Consider the following 12,394-nt stretch of genomic DNA (forward strand, 5'->3'; position numbering starts at 1 on the left):
ATGATGGAAGTCAATAAAAGGAGAAAGGCAGAGAGAAAGCAAGCCCACTCACACAGGTCAACCGTACTCAAGTCCTGTCTGACAGAGGACTGCCTTGAGATTAGTCTGTGAAAACTATGGATGCTAAATTAGTATTTACACACCTCTATTGAGATCTTTGGAAACTCTACGGGCAGTTCTACTCTGTCCTATAAGGTGCTATGAGTCGGAATCGACTCGACGGCACTGGGTCTGGGTTATCGAGATGAGTTGTAATCAACTTGATGGCAACGGATTTGCTGTTTTTTTTTTTTTTTTGAGATAGTCATATGTATCAGTTGGAATCAACTTGACAGTAGTGTTATTGGGTCTGGGTTTTCACTGCGATACTCATAGGTACGAGTCAAAATCCACTGGACAGCAATGGAAATCAGGCCTGGTGTTGGGATGCAGTGATCAACTTCTCAGGGTGTTCCATGGCGTAATGGTGAGCACTCTGGACTCTGAACACAGAGTGTTTAATTTTTTTTTTTAACTCTTTACTGAATGAAACTCGTGACACCCTCTTCCGTCTCCCCCTCCTGATGGTCATTTAGGAGCCAGAAAGGTTTCAGACTAGAAGAAGCAGGAGGGGAGCCCCAGGCTCCGCAGAGCACTGAGCTGCTCCAGATCTCCCTCTTGCTCCCCGCGGCCTTTTAGGCCTCGCAGCCTGTCCCTTCGTCCTCTTCTCTCCTCCTCAGAAACTGAGATTCCAGAAACCCTCAGAAAATACCTGAGGAAGGAGAAGAGACAGGAAAAAACAAAGGGGAGAATAGAATGAAGAAAAAATGAGAAAGTAGGGAGGGGAAGCAGAGGAACTGGGCGTTCATGGCAGCAGTTTCAGTTGCTGGGTGTGGACCACCGCGCTCCTCACTCAGGAGCGATCCCATCCCTTCCTGACCCACCCGAAAACCCAAACTCTGTTCCACCGATAAACCTCAAAGCAGCTTGCCTGGCATTTGTTCTTGCAAAGTTTCCTTTCATAGTGTGGAGGGGTGAGGTGGATTAAATCCGTTGGCAACTGAGTGGAAGTCAAGTGAAGCGCCCTGTTGGCTCCCTTGGTGTTGACTAGCAGTTGATGCAGGCACCAACTCAGATGCACTCCTTTTTTCACCTTGCAGGCTGTCTGCAGGGGGTAGACTGGAAAATCAAGGCGTAACAATGTTTCTTTAAAGAGAGAAATAGCCAGATAATTGGTTATATGAGTTGAAAGTGGTTTTCTCTGGAGAACAGGAAATGTAGAAAGGGATCAGGGGACTACAGTTTTTCATAACAAACTTTTGGGCATATATTACTTTGATAAAGATACATACTAAAAAAAGGTCATCGAAAAAGAGGAAGACCCTCAACAGGACAGATTAACACAGTGGCTACAACAATGGGCACAAGCATAACGATTGTGAAGATGGCACAGAACCAGGCAGTGTTTCATTCTGTTTTAAGTAGGGTTGCTATGAGTCAGAACTGACTCAGTGGCACCTAACAGCAGGAACAATGAAAGGAGAAATAATTTCGTTGTTATGTAGAATGTTTTTAAAGTTTGTCGTTTGTTTTTGAATTGAAATTTTGATGTAGTCATATGTATCACTCTTTAAAGGTTCTGGGGTTTGTGTTATCTGTAGAAACTGTTAGAGGGCAGGGCTTCCCAGCTCAGGACTAAGCCCTGCGTGACCAGGAATGACCAGGAGAGGCTCAGAGGTTCCACACGAGCAAAGGTTTATTAGGGACAGAAAGAAAGTACAAGGCTCCGGAAGGAGAGAGGGAGAGGGATTTCTGCCTAGCTTTTTTTTTTTCAGCCTCAAGTCTCTCAATGAAGAAAGGAGATCCTGGGGCTTATAAAAGTTTTTTGGGGGAGGGGAGAAGGCATTATCTTTATTCATTAGATGGGTTGAGATTTCCAGGAGAAGGAGAGGGATTATGAAAATCAAATGCACAGGAAGTTAGAATTCAAGATGGACTTGCTCACAGAGCTTGCTGGAACCAAGATGGAGTCTGTCACAAAGGCTGCCAGGAAGTCCAACAGGACTTATTTGAATCTCTATTTTTTATTTCTCTCCTCATGAAGCTCATGCTTTCCTCCATTTTTCTGAACCTATACAGTGTGTTTATAATAGCTGTTTTAATATCTTGTCTACTGATTCTGTCATCTGTTACTTCTGTTAGTTGATTTTTCTCATGCTTATGGATCATGCTTTCCTACATCAGGATTACTAAAAAGTTGTTCTTCATATACTCCTTTAAATATTTTAGGACTTTGCTCTGGGATGCCGTGAAGTGACTTGCAAACAATTTCATTCTTTCCAGGCTTGCTTTTAAGCTTTCTTGGGGCACGTTCAGAACATTCTAGGCTAATGTGGACAGGGTATTGAGGCATTACCCTTCTGAAGACTCTCCTTCCTGCCACATGTGTTAGATGCTCTTTCCATTCAGCCTGGTGGAAACACTGTTACTGCCTTAGTCTGAGCTCTGTCATATACTTCCTGTGGTACAGTGCCTCCAAAGAGCTATTTCACATATTTTGTCTTGTCTTCTAGTGGTTTAAGGTAGAACAGTAAATACCATTTTCTCTAACACCAACATGGCTCAAAGCAGAAACCTGTACACTTTTCTTATATTTCACAATTAAGGGGAAAAAAAACCTATCTTCGATGTTATTTCCTATCTCCCATACCTAATATACAAAGTGTGGTGACATAGTGCTGAAGTGCAAAGTCTCCTCACAAAACAGGTCCACAGTTCAAATCCACCAGGCACTCCCTGGAAACTTTATGCACCACTTCTGTTCTGTCCTATAGGGTCCCATTTCTTCTCAATCAATGCCCTCACTTTAACTTCAGACACCATTCAAAGTTGGCAATTCATTGGCATTGTAATTCAGCCACTCTTACAATAAGATTGTGTGTTAGATTTTCGGCAATATCAGCTCTGTTACTACAAGAAATAAGGCTTTCTTTCAGGGCACAAGTTGCAACTTTGAGGTGTTTTATATGGCGCTTGAACTGTAACTCTGAAGCCCTGAGCTCCTCTCTCTTATCACTTCGTCTAATGAAAGGAGGACCAACCAACCAGCTTCCGTACTTCTCATTCTGACAAAACTGTGGAAAATTTTGAAACGTGTGATCACCCAGAGCCTCGCTTCTCACCAATACATGATCTCTTTCTGTTGATATTTGGCATATTAAAATTGCCACCTCATGCCATGGATTAGCAGCACCCACTTTACTACTGGAGGTAGAGTCGTCAGCACTTTTTAGGACTAGTCAGACTTGAGAACCAGTTTAGAAAACTCATCCTTATGATTCTGTTCCCCTGGAGCCACTCTCAGCACCAAATGTCTTAGGCTGGATACTTAAGAGAAGCAAAACCAGTGAAACATGTGTATGGGGGTGTGTGTGTGAGTGTATGCATACATAACTGTGTGTGTGTATATATACATATATAGGTATATATGGGTATAAAGAGAGAAGTTTATCTCCAGGAAATTGCTCACATGGCTGTATGGGATAGCAAGTCCCAAGTCCATGGGTCAGACATCAGGCTGGAGGCTTCTCTCATCTCACGTACCTGAAAGGGCTCATGAACCCAAGACTGGCAGGTAAGGTGGCAGGCTGCTAGCTAAAGTACCAAGAACTGGACGTCAGACGATGACCAGCTAGATGCAGGATCCAGAGCAAGCAAGCAAGGTTTGGCAAAACATCTATACATATATTGGATGCAGGCCACACCTCTGAAGAAAATCCCCTTAACACTGATTGGCTTATCATGTCACATCACATCATGCAGAATGACTACATCACTATATAGCTGCCAGATTACATCATTACATGAATGCCAAACCACTGAGAATCATGGCCCAGCCAAGTTGACACACAACCTTAACCACCACACATTACCAACCCAGTGATTACCTTAATAATTTTCCTGGTTGGTAACTAAAACAACCTATAAATAATTTTATCTACTCCTCTAAAAATGTTAAGTCCTGTTTCAATACACATTAATCTACTTTTCCTTCCTAGGAAAGGTAAATCTCATGATAGTCAAAGTCAAATAGATGTTCACATTCTAAACTGGCCTCACTCTAGTTCCACTGATGATCAACCCTGATGACAACCCTTCTAAAATATTTTTTTGCTTATGAAAATGAACTAATAACACACCTGAGTACTTATACTATTATGGTGTAAATTCCAAATATTCTGCTATAAAATAATATTTACTGGGAGGTCATCCTACTCAGATAACTTTGGTGGGAATACGCCATTTCGGTAAAACCCTAAGAGAATTGATTTTTGACTGTATAAACAGGTTCTTCCTTGAGGGGATCTACCTCTCTTTCGTTCAAAGAGCTCTGTGCTTGTGAATTTGTTGAGGGTCTGTGACTGTCTCTTGCTGTGATTCAAGTCAGACTATGTTCACCAGACTTAGTGTGTTTCTGCTTATGCAAATCAAGTAAGACTTTAATAGGTTGCCCATCTATTGCGTTTCTAGAGACACCAACCAGGGAGTTAATGCCAAAGAGCTTTGAGGGACAGACCATTCTGATTACTGCTTGAGCTTTGTACTCAATGTAGTAACTGAGGTCAACTTGTCCTTTAAGGTTAAATGTTGTGACTTGACCCTTCCAATCCCATCTTCCCATCATCCCCATTCATTTCAATGATCCCAGTTCCATGGTAGCAGTTCCCACTGTCTTTCATAAAATGACCACCACAGAGTTCTTTGAGGATGTGAAAACAGTTCTGTACGATCTATTTTTCACAGCCTTGTTGAAGGTAGTGTCTTCTGACCTTTCCAGGGGATAAAAGTAGGGACAAATGAGCATGTCTGTGGAGTATACAGTTAATTTTTACTCAAAGGATTTGGACTTTTTCCCTGGTTTCTGAGAGAGAATCTCTAAACACCTGAGATTTTCCCAGTGATTGGAGTCTTTGTAATTCTTGGAGGGGCTCCAGGTCACACCTGAGACTTTATGCTCAAGGAGAAAGAGGGACTTCTTTGAGAGGATAAAAAGTAAAAGTCCCCAAGAGGCTGGTTTAGAGGGGTATTGCCAAAGGAAAGGAGTAACCAAAGGATCCTGAGATATCTGCAAGTTACTTTGAAATGGGGTAGAAAATACATACATATGGAGAGATGGACAAAGCTAATGTGGAAAATGTTCATTGGTAAATGCGTGAAGCATAAAGTCACTACTCTTTCAACTTTGTTTGCAATTGTTTTGAAAAAGGAGATTTGGAGCTCTTGTCACAGGTTCTACTTTGTTCTCTGGAGATGAACATTCTGAGAGCGAAAGGTTAGGTTTCTAAGATGAGGATCACAGGAGCGGTGAAGGTTCCTGGTGGCCAAGGGCAAGATACAGCTGTTGGGAGCTCCAAGCCGCTGAACAGTTGCTCATCGCCTCTCACCTCTCCAAGCCTGGGCAATTCTGGGACTCTTCTGCATCAAACAAGGCGGAGGAGAGAGGGCGCAAAACAAATTTCCTTGACCGGGAATTGAACCCGAGTCACGGTGGTAAAAGCACCAGATCCTAGCCACTAGACCACCAGGGACCTGCATGGCCTGGTGTAATCCCCCTCCTCCAGATAGTACATCTCTTCTCACCAAACTCAGGAAGCCAGGACGCCTACCCTCTGCTCCTGGGATCGTCCCCCAAGGCCCTTTCCTCCTTGTCTTCTCCAAAACGCCAGTCAGCCTGCAGCACACCCAGGGCTGTTAGGTCTCTGCAAGTTTCGGAGTCAACTGGCTCTTCCTCGCTGCCGCACTTCAGACCTGACATAGAGATGTGCCTTTGCGCGGTGGCAGCGTGTGAAGAGACGGTGGCTGGGGTCCAGCGAAGGGCACGAGCCTGCAGGGAGGAGGTGCCCAGGGTGGGAAGAGGGCCAACCATGTGCGCCCAAGAACTCTAACATCGAAAAGAGTTCAGATGGATACAGAAACAGAGACAGTCTGGATGAATAACTCTTTGAACCAGGACCCCCGGACCCCTTATTGAACTCCGGATTTTCCCCCGAAATTCCGCAGCCCCTGCCTTTTTCCCATCTTTGTTGATTTCCTTTCATATGCTCAGGCAAAAAGTGTGAGCTCTCCTTGGCGCAGGTCTTTTCCTCACACTCCACATCTAATTATTAGGGAATTTTCGTGTTCTCCATGGTAGTACAGTGGTTGAGAGCTCAGGCTGCTATGTAAAGAGTCCATAGTTGGAATCCACCAGCCCATCTTTGGAAACCCTTTGGGGCTGTTCTACTGTGCTCCCTATGAGTCTGAATAGACTCGAACGCAGTAGACCTTTTGGGTTTTTGTCCGTCAAATGTGGACGTTGGTCTATACTGTTCCTCCCTTTCCTGAGCTATGAATTTGGACGAAGGACTCTTCTGATAAAGGCGGGAGATCAGTTTAAGGCGTGGCCCTCCGCTCGCTCAGATCTTAGGGTTCGAGACCCTTAATTGCAAGGCCTGGGGTTGGGCTGCCTTTGCCCCCTTTTATTTGGCTCTGTCCCTCAAAATCAGCCTGTTCCTGCCCTGTCTTGGGAAGTTTGGGACATGCTTGAGACCCCTTGCTCGACTGGCCTCTCGAGGTCAAGAAACCAACTCCCTTCGGGTTCTGTCTGCAGAGAATCTTCAAAATCGCTGTTTTTCCGTTTCTTGAACTGGGCCCTTCCCAGGTGTGCGATATGCGGGGGCGCACGCCATGAGTTTGTGCTTCTCCAGTAGCCCGTTCTTCTCTGCCCCTGTAAAGAATCCAATGCAGGTCTTCAAGGCTGGCTTGGCCTGTGTTGCTTGTTAGATATTTTCAAAGAGCCAAGTGCCCTAAGACGCATGTTTCAGCCTTTGCTAAGGTGCAGCTAAAACATGAAGGTGCGATTAAAGTAGTGGACTGAAATTGAGTGGCACAGAACAAGAGACTGCACAAGTGTCAGAGAGGGGACAGAGGGGAGGAGCTGAGGCAAAAGGGCTTCTGAGGAAAGAGTGCAGGTCAGACCCCAGGGAAAGTGCAGGGTAGGGCCTGGAGGGAGGGTTCTGGTGTTCCTGGGAGGACCGGACGTGTGGATCATTTTGCATGTGTGCCTGTGTGATAAAATAGATAACAAAGCATTTGCTATTTCAACCACTTTATGTGCACAATTCAGTGACAGTAATTACGCTCACCATGTTGCGGAACCATCACCACTATCCATTTCCAGACTTTTTCCACATCCTTAACAGAAATTCAGTGCCCCTTAAGCAATCTTTCCTGCCTTTTCCCTCCCACCCGCCTCTGGTAACCACTAATACACTTTGTTCTCTACCCATTTGCTATTTTAGAGATTCCAAGTAAGAGGGATCATATAATATTTGTCCTTTTGTATCTGGCTTCTTTCATACAGCATAATTTTTCTAGGTTCTTCCATGTCTTAACATGTATGACAACTTCCTGTTTATGGCTGAATAATATTCCATTGTATGGATAGACCACAATTTGTTTATCCATTCACCTGCTGATGGACACTTGGGTTGTTTACACCTTTTGGGTAATGTGAATAATGCTACAGTGAACACTGGTGTACAAATATCTGTTTGCATTCTTGTTTTCAATTTTGGGGGGTATATGTCTAGTAGTGGAGGTGCTGGGTCATCTGGGAATTCTATGGTTAACTCTTGAGGAACTGCCAAACGGATTTCCAGAGGCTGTACCATTTTACAATTCCTTCAGCAAGGAGTGCGGGTTCCAATTTTCCACATCCTCAGCAATGCTTGTTTTCCGGTTTTCTGCCAAACGGTTGAGCACTCGGCTATCAACTGAAAGGTTTGTGTTTGGAACCCACGCAGAGGCGCTTCGTTGCCATCCAGTCGATTCTGACTCATAGCGACCCTATAGGACAGAGTAGAACTGCCCCATAGGGTTTCCAAGGCTGTGATCTTTACAGAAGCAAGCTGCCACATCTTCCTCCCGCACAGCGGCTCCTGGATTCGAATTGCTGACCTTTCAGTTAGCAGTCAAGAGCTTTAACCACGGCAGCACCAAATTACAGCCTTGAAACCCTATGGGGCAGTTCCGCACTGCACTCATGTGGTCGCCATGAGTCGGAACCAACTCCATGGCAACTACCAGCAACTGGGGGGATGAATAACATTGCACATCTTTTCATGGAAGCAGCGCCATTAAAGGGGCCACCGAGGCGCTGGTCCGAAGCCCCGGGGTGAGAGCCCTCACAGCTCCTGGGCTGTGGGGAGCTGGAGAGCCCGAGAGGAGCTTAGTTCTGAAAATGGAAACTCTAATGAGCTGTCAAAGTCAAAGTCCTAGCTTTACGGATAAGAAACAAAAAGCGCAGAAAACTACATTATGTCCTAACTGAAGCCACAGACCCCTTTGCCTGAGGGATTGTTCGTGCTTTCCCGAGGGCTTTCTCCAGCACTTTGCTTCTGGCAGTCGAATTTCAAATGTAGTTGAATTTCCTGTGCTGGAAGCCAAAGTACTTGAAAACTGCAGGTCCTACAATTTTCATGATCAAATTCTTAGGTTAGCTCACTCACCTGGTTCCCGTAGTGCGGTGCTTATCACCTTCGCCTTATGCGCGAAAGGTCCCTGTTTAGAAACCGGGCGGAAACAGGTTTTCTTTTGCGGATAGACAAGTGTTCGCCAATAGCCTTGTAAGGAGAAGAAGGAAAAAAAAAAAAAACTGCAAGAAGACTTCCAATTACTCAGCATCTTTAGCCAGACCTCATTTCTCTGCTCTAAATCAGATTTCAGACCAGGACACAATTCTCATCTGGTTGTTGGGAGGCGGGGCACCAAACGAGACATGCTTTATGTTAGTTTTAGTTCCTGAGAGTTCTAAAGGTTCTCTTTGTTCTCTTCTATCACCTGAACCTTCTCCACAAGCTGACACTGAAAAAGAAAAGGGCCTCAGGAAGCACCGAGCCACCCCTTTGGGCAAAGGGGACTGAGCCTCCCGATATTCCCTGGCTTAGGGTTCCTCGCCTACCCTCGAAACAAGGACAGTGGGGCCCCACACGTTTGCTTTGAGTTCTCACACCAAAAGCAAACGAAAGTGGCAGGAACAAGAGAAAGAGATAACAAAGAGGCATTAAAGCTAAGCCTTTTGAGAGAAATGACCACTCAAGGCAAATGCAGTGAGCCTTGGTTCACTCAGTGCTTATTGAGGCCCTTTCCAGGACTTTGCTGCTGGCAGTGGAATTTCGAACTGGGATTGAATTTCGTCCACTGAAAGCCACAAAAGTTAAAGAAGAGCATCATAGAGTTTTCCCGGGTGTTTCTGTAGTGTAGTGGTTATCACGTTCGCCTCACACGCGAAAGGTCCCCGGTTCAAAACCGGGCGGAAACAGTTGGTCTTTACTCCTCAAAGCAGAGTGCTACTTTTTCTCATCGCTCTAGATCTAGAATCACACTCGAGTCCCAGAAAGTCCCAGAGGGAAATGCACAAACTGTGATGACCCATAGGAAGGTGCAATACAACCGGAAGTACTGCAAGATTTATGCCACTTTATATGAACCTAAATCCTAGGGTGTATCTGTGAAAATGGATCCTAAGGGGGTAGAAGCAGGATGGAAGGAACATAATGTTGGATACGGCTAGGTTTACTTATTGACATAGGTGCACTAGATAGAAATTCTGGAGCCACTGTGTTTTGAGCAGCTGCCAGCAATTCTAAATTGTTCACTTGAAGCAGTTGACTGAAAACTTGCACCCAAAGGTGGCCTACAGTACATGAACTTGAAATGCCAGAGCGTCTGTGATGCATTTATTGTAGAGGAAAATACCGAAAGCCTTAGGGGGATTAGAAAGCTACAGGAAATTTATCACGTAAGACATGTTTATTCACCCGTATCTACAGCCCCAGGTACGGTCAGGAAGACATAACCTTTAACAAGTATGTGAGAAATACATTTAAGGGACCTGTCCTTGCATCCTGAAAGCATTCTGTGGTGGCGATTTTATGAAGGATAGTGGGAACCACTGCCATTGACCTGGGATTTCTCAAATTAATGGGAGTCTTAGTGAGGGTTGCTAAAGAAACAGAACGAGGGATTATAAATAGATAGCTAGATAACTAATGGTGGTTACAACTTTATTTGTAATTATAAAAGCATAGAAGCAACTTAAATTGCAAAGTATATGGCGAGGGTTAAATAAATCATGCTGAAACCAAACCCGTTGCTGTCGAGTCGATTCGGACTCATAGCGAACCTATAGGACACAGAACTGCCCCACAGGGTTTACCAAGGAGCGCCTGGTGGATTCAAACTGCTGACCTTTTGGTTAGCAGCCGTAGCACTTAACCACTACACCAACCCAAACCAGAAACCCAGGGCCATCAAGTCGATTCCGACTCATAGTGACCCTATAGGGCAGAGTAGAGCTGCCCCATAGAGTTTCCAAGGCGCACCTGGCGGATTCAAACTGCCGACTCTTTTGTTAGCAGCCGTAGCACTTAACCACGACGCCACCAGGGATTCCAACCACTACTCCACCGGGGCTTAAATAAATAACATTACAAATAAATAATATGGGGGGGGGACTTCTTAGTCGAAAACAAGTCCCATGATTGCTTCAGTCATTTCCGAGTTCTCAGTTTCCAAGCAAAGGGGACAGAAGGGTGACTACCATTTCTCTCTGCCTTTCCCTAGTAAGACTTATGGAGCAGAAACGCTGGGAATATCTTAACACGTGCAAAACCTGGGGACCGTCCCTAGGTGGGTTCGAACCACCAACCTTTCGGTTAACAGCCGAACGAGCTAACCAATTGCGCCACAGAGACCACAGGTAACCCCACCTGTTTGTACCAGGAGTGAACGCCTTTGAGCCACCGGACGGTGCCAGCGGCTTTCTGCAGTACGACCTGCACAAACCCTCGGAAAATCCGGCAGGTTGGGGTGACAAATGGTGTTGTTGATCGCGTTAAAATCAGTGCGTTGGGTGAGTCTGAAGCTAGGAGGGCAGCCGAATGGCCTTCGCCCCTCCTTGCTCCTCCTCCGCCTCAGATGCCTGCGACCCCCGGAGATCCCGGGTCTGCAACCCCTGCCTGACCCCAATAGGGTCCAAGACACTGCTGCTCCGCCTTCGCCCGCCCGCCCGCACCATGGAAGCCCCCCGCTCGCCTCATTTGCGGTAGGTGGGGCCGGAGCGCGGAAAATAAGTGAAGAAAGGGGAGCGGTGAAGAGGGGCGAAGGAAAGCAGGGAGGCGTGGGCGAGAACAAGACCTCCAGGAGGCAGGTGCAGAGGCTCGGGCCAAGTGCTGGGGAGGAGAGAAAGGTTTCTATCCTGCAGCACAATGGGGAGGGAGGAGCTGAGAGATGGCAAGAAGTGAGAGAAAAGCAGAGCACCTGTGGCTGTTCAAGAACAAAACAGTGTGAATGTTTTTATGTCAATAAAGTTTAAAGACCAGTGAGCGCTGACAGGTTTGCGGTGCGCCGTGATCGTATAGTGGTCAGTACTCTGCGTTGTGGCCGCAGCAACCCCGGTTCGAATCCGAGTCACGGCAGTGTCTGGCGCTAATTTTGTCACTCACTGGCGCGCTTCGTTTGGTTTGCAGTTCATTCCCGCACGGGCATCGCTCCCCATCTGCGCCTAGAACTAGAAGGCAGCGGGCCTCACAGCTAGAGGTCAGAAGGGAAGGAACCCCGACAGCGTGCATACCTGGAGCCAGGTCTAAGGGAAACCTGCAAAAGGTGAAATGCCTCTCACTCAGCCTAACAAGTACCTTCCACTGTTGAGATGATGTGGTCATAACCGTTTTCCTGGTAAAGGTATTTCAAATACCAGCTGGGCTTTTGTACACGAAACCAGAATAAACTTTTAAAGCGTTTACAGTAAAATCCAAACCTCCTGCCATAGTCCGTTTGCGGGCCATGTCCCTCACCGCTTGTCCCTCAGTTTTTATGCTAACAGTACATTATTGAAGTGTATGAGCATCACTTATTAATGAAGATCAAAGACCACAGCCTTCAGTATGGATTGCACCTCAACAACAACAACAAAAAAAAAACACAAAAATCCTCACAACTGGGCCAATGAGCAACATCATGATAAACAGAGAAAAGATTGAAGTTGTCAAGGATTTCATTTTCCTTGGCTCCACAATCAACAGCCATGGAAGCAGCAGTCAAGAAATCAAAAGACACGCTGCATTGATTGGGTACATCTGCAGCAAAGGACCTCTTTAAAGTGTTGAAGAGCAAAGATGTCACCTTGAAGACTGAGGTGTGCCTGACCCAAGCCGTGGTATTTTCAATTGCATCATATGCATGTGACAGCTGGACAATGCATAAGGAAGACCAAAGAAGAATTGTTGCCTTTGAATTGTGGTGTTGGTGAAGAATATTGAATATACCACGGACTGCCAGAAGAAGGAATAACTCTGTCTTGGAAAAAGTACAA

At 45.8% G+C, this 12,394-nt stretch overlaps 2 non-coding genes across 2 annotated transcripts; one reads left to right on the plus strand and one right to left on the minus strand.

Moving 5' to 3' along the window:
• Positions 1-9,267: 9,267 nt before the first annotated feature.
• On the plus strand, positions 9,268-9,340 carry TRNAV-CAC (transfer RNA valine (anticodon CAC)). The gene has a single exon. It is a non-coding gene; the product is annotated as a tRNA-Val (tRNA).
• A 1,361-nt stretch (positions 9,341-10,701) lies between these two features.
• TRNAN-GUU (transfer RNA asparagine (anticodon GUU)) lies at positions 10,702-10,775 on the minus strand. Its single transcript has one exon. It is a non-coding gene; the product is annotated as a tRNA-Asn (tRNA).
• Between the last annotated feature and the right edge of the window lie 1,619 nt (positions 10,776-12,394).

The sequence above is a fragment of the Loxodonta africana genome, chromosome 3, assembly GCF_030014295.1.
Source record: "Loxodonta africana isolate mLoxAfr1 chromosome 3, mLoxAfr1.hap2, whole genome shotgun sequence".
NCBI classification, from domain to species: Eukaryota; Metazoa; Chordata; class Mammalia; order Proboscidea; family Elephantidae; genus Loxodonta; species Loxodonta africana.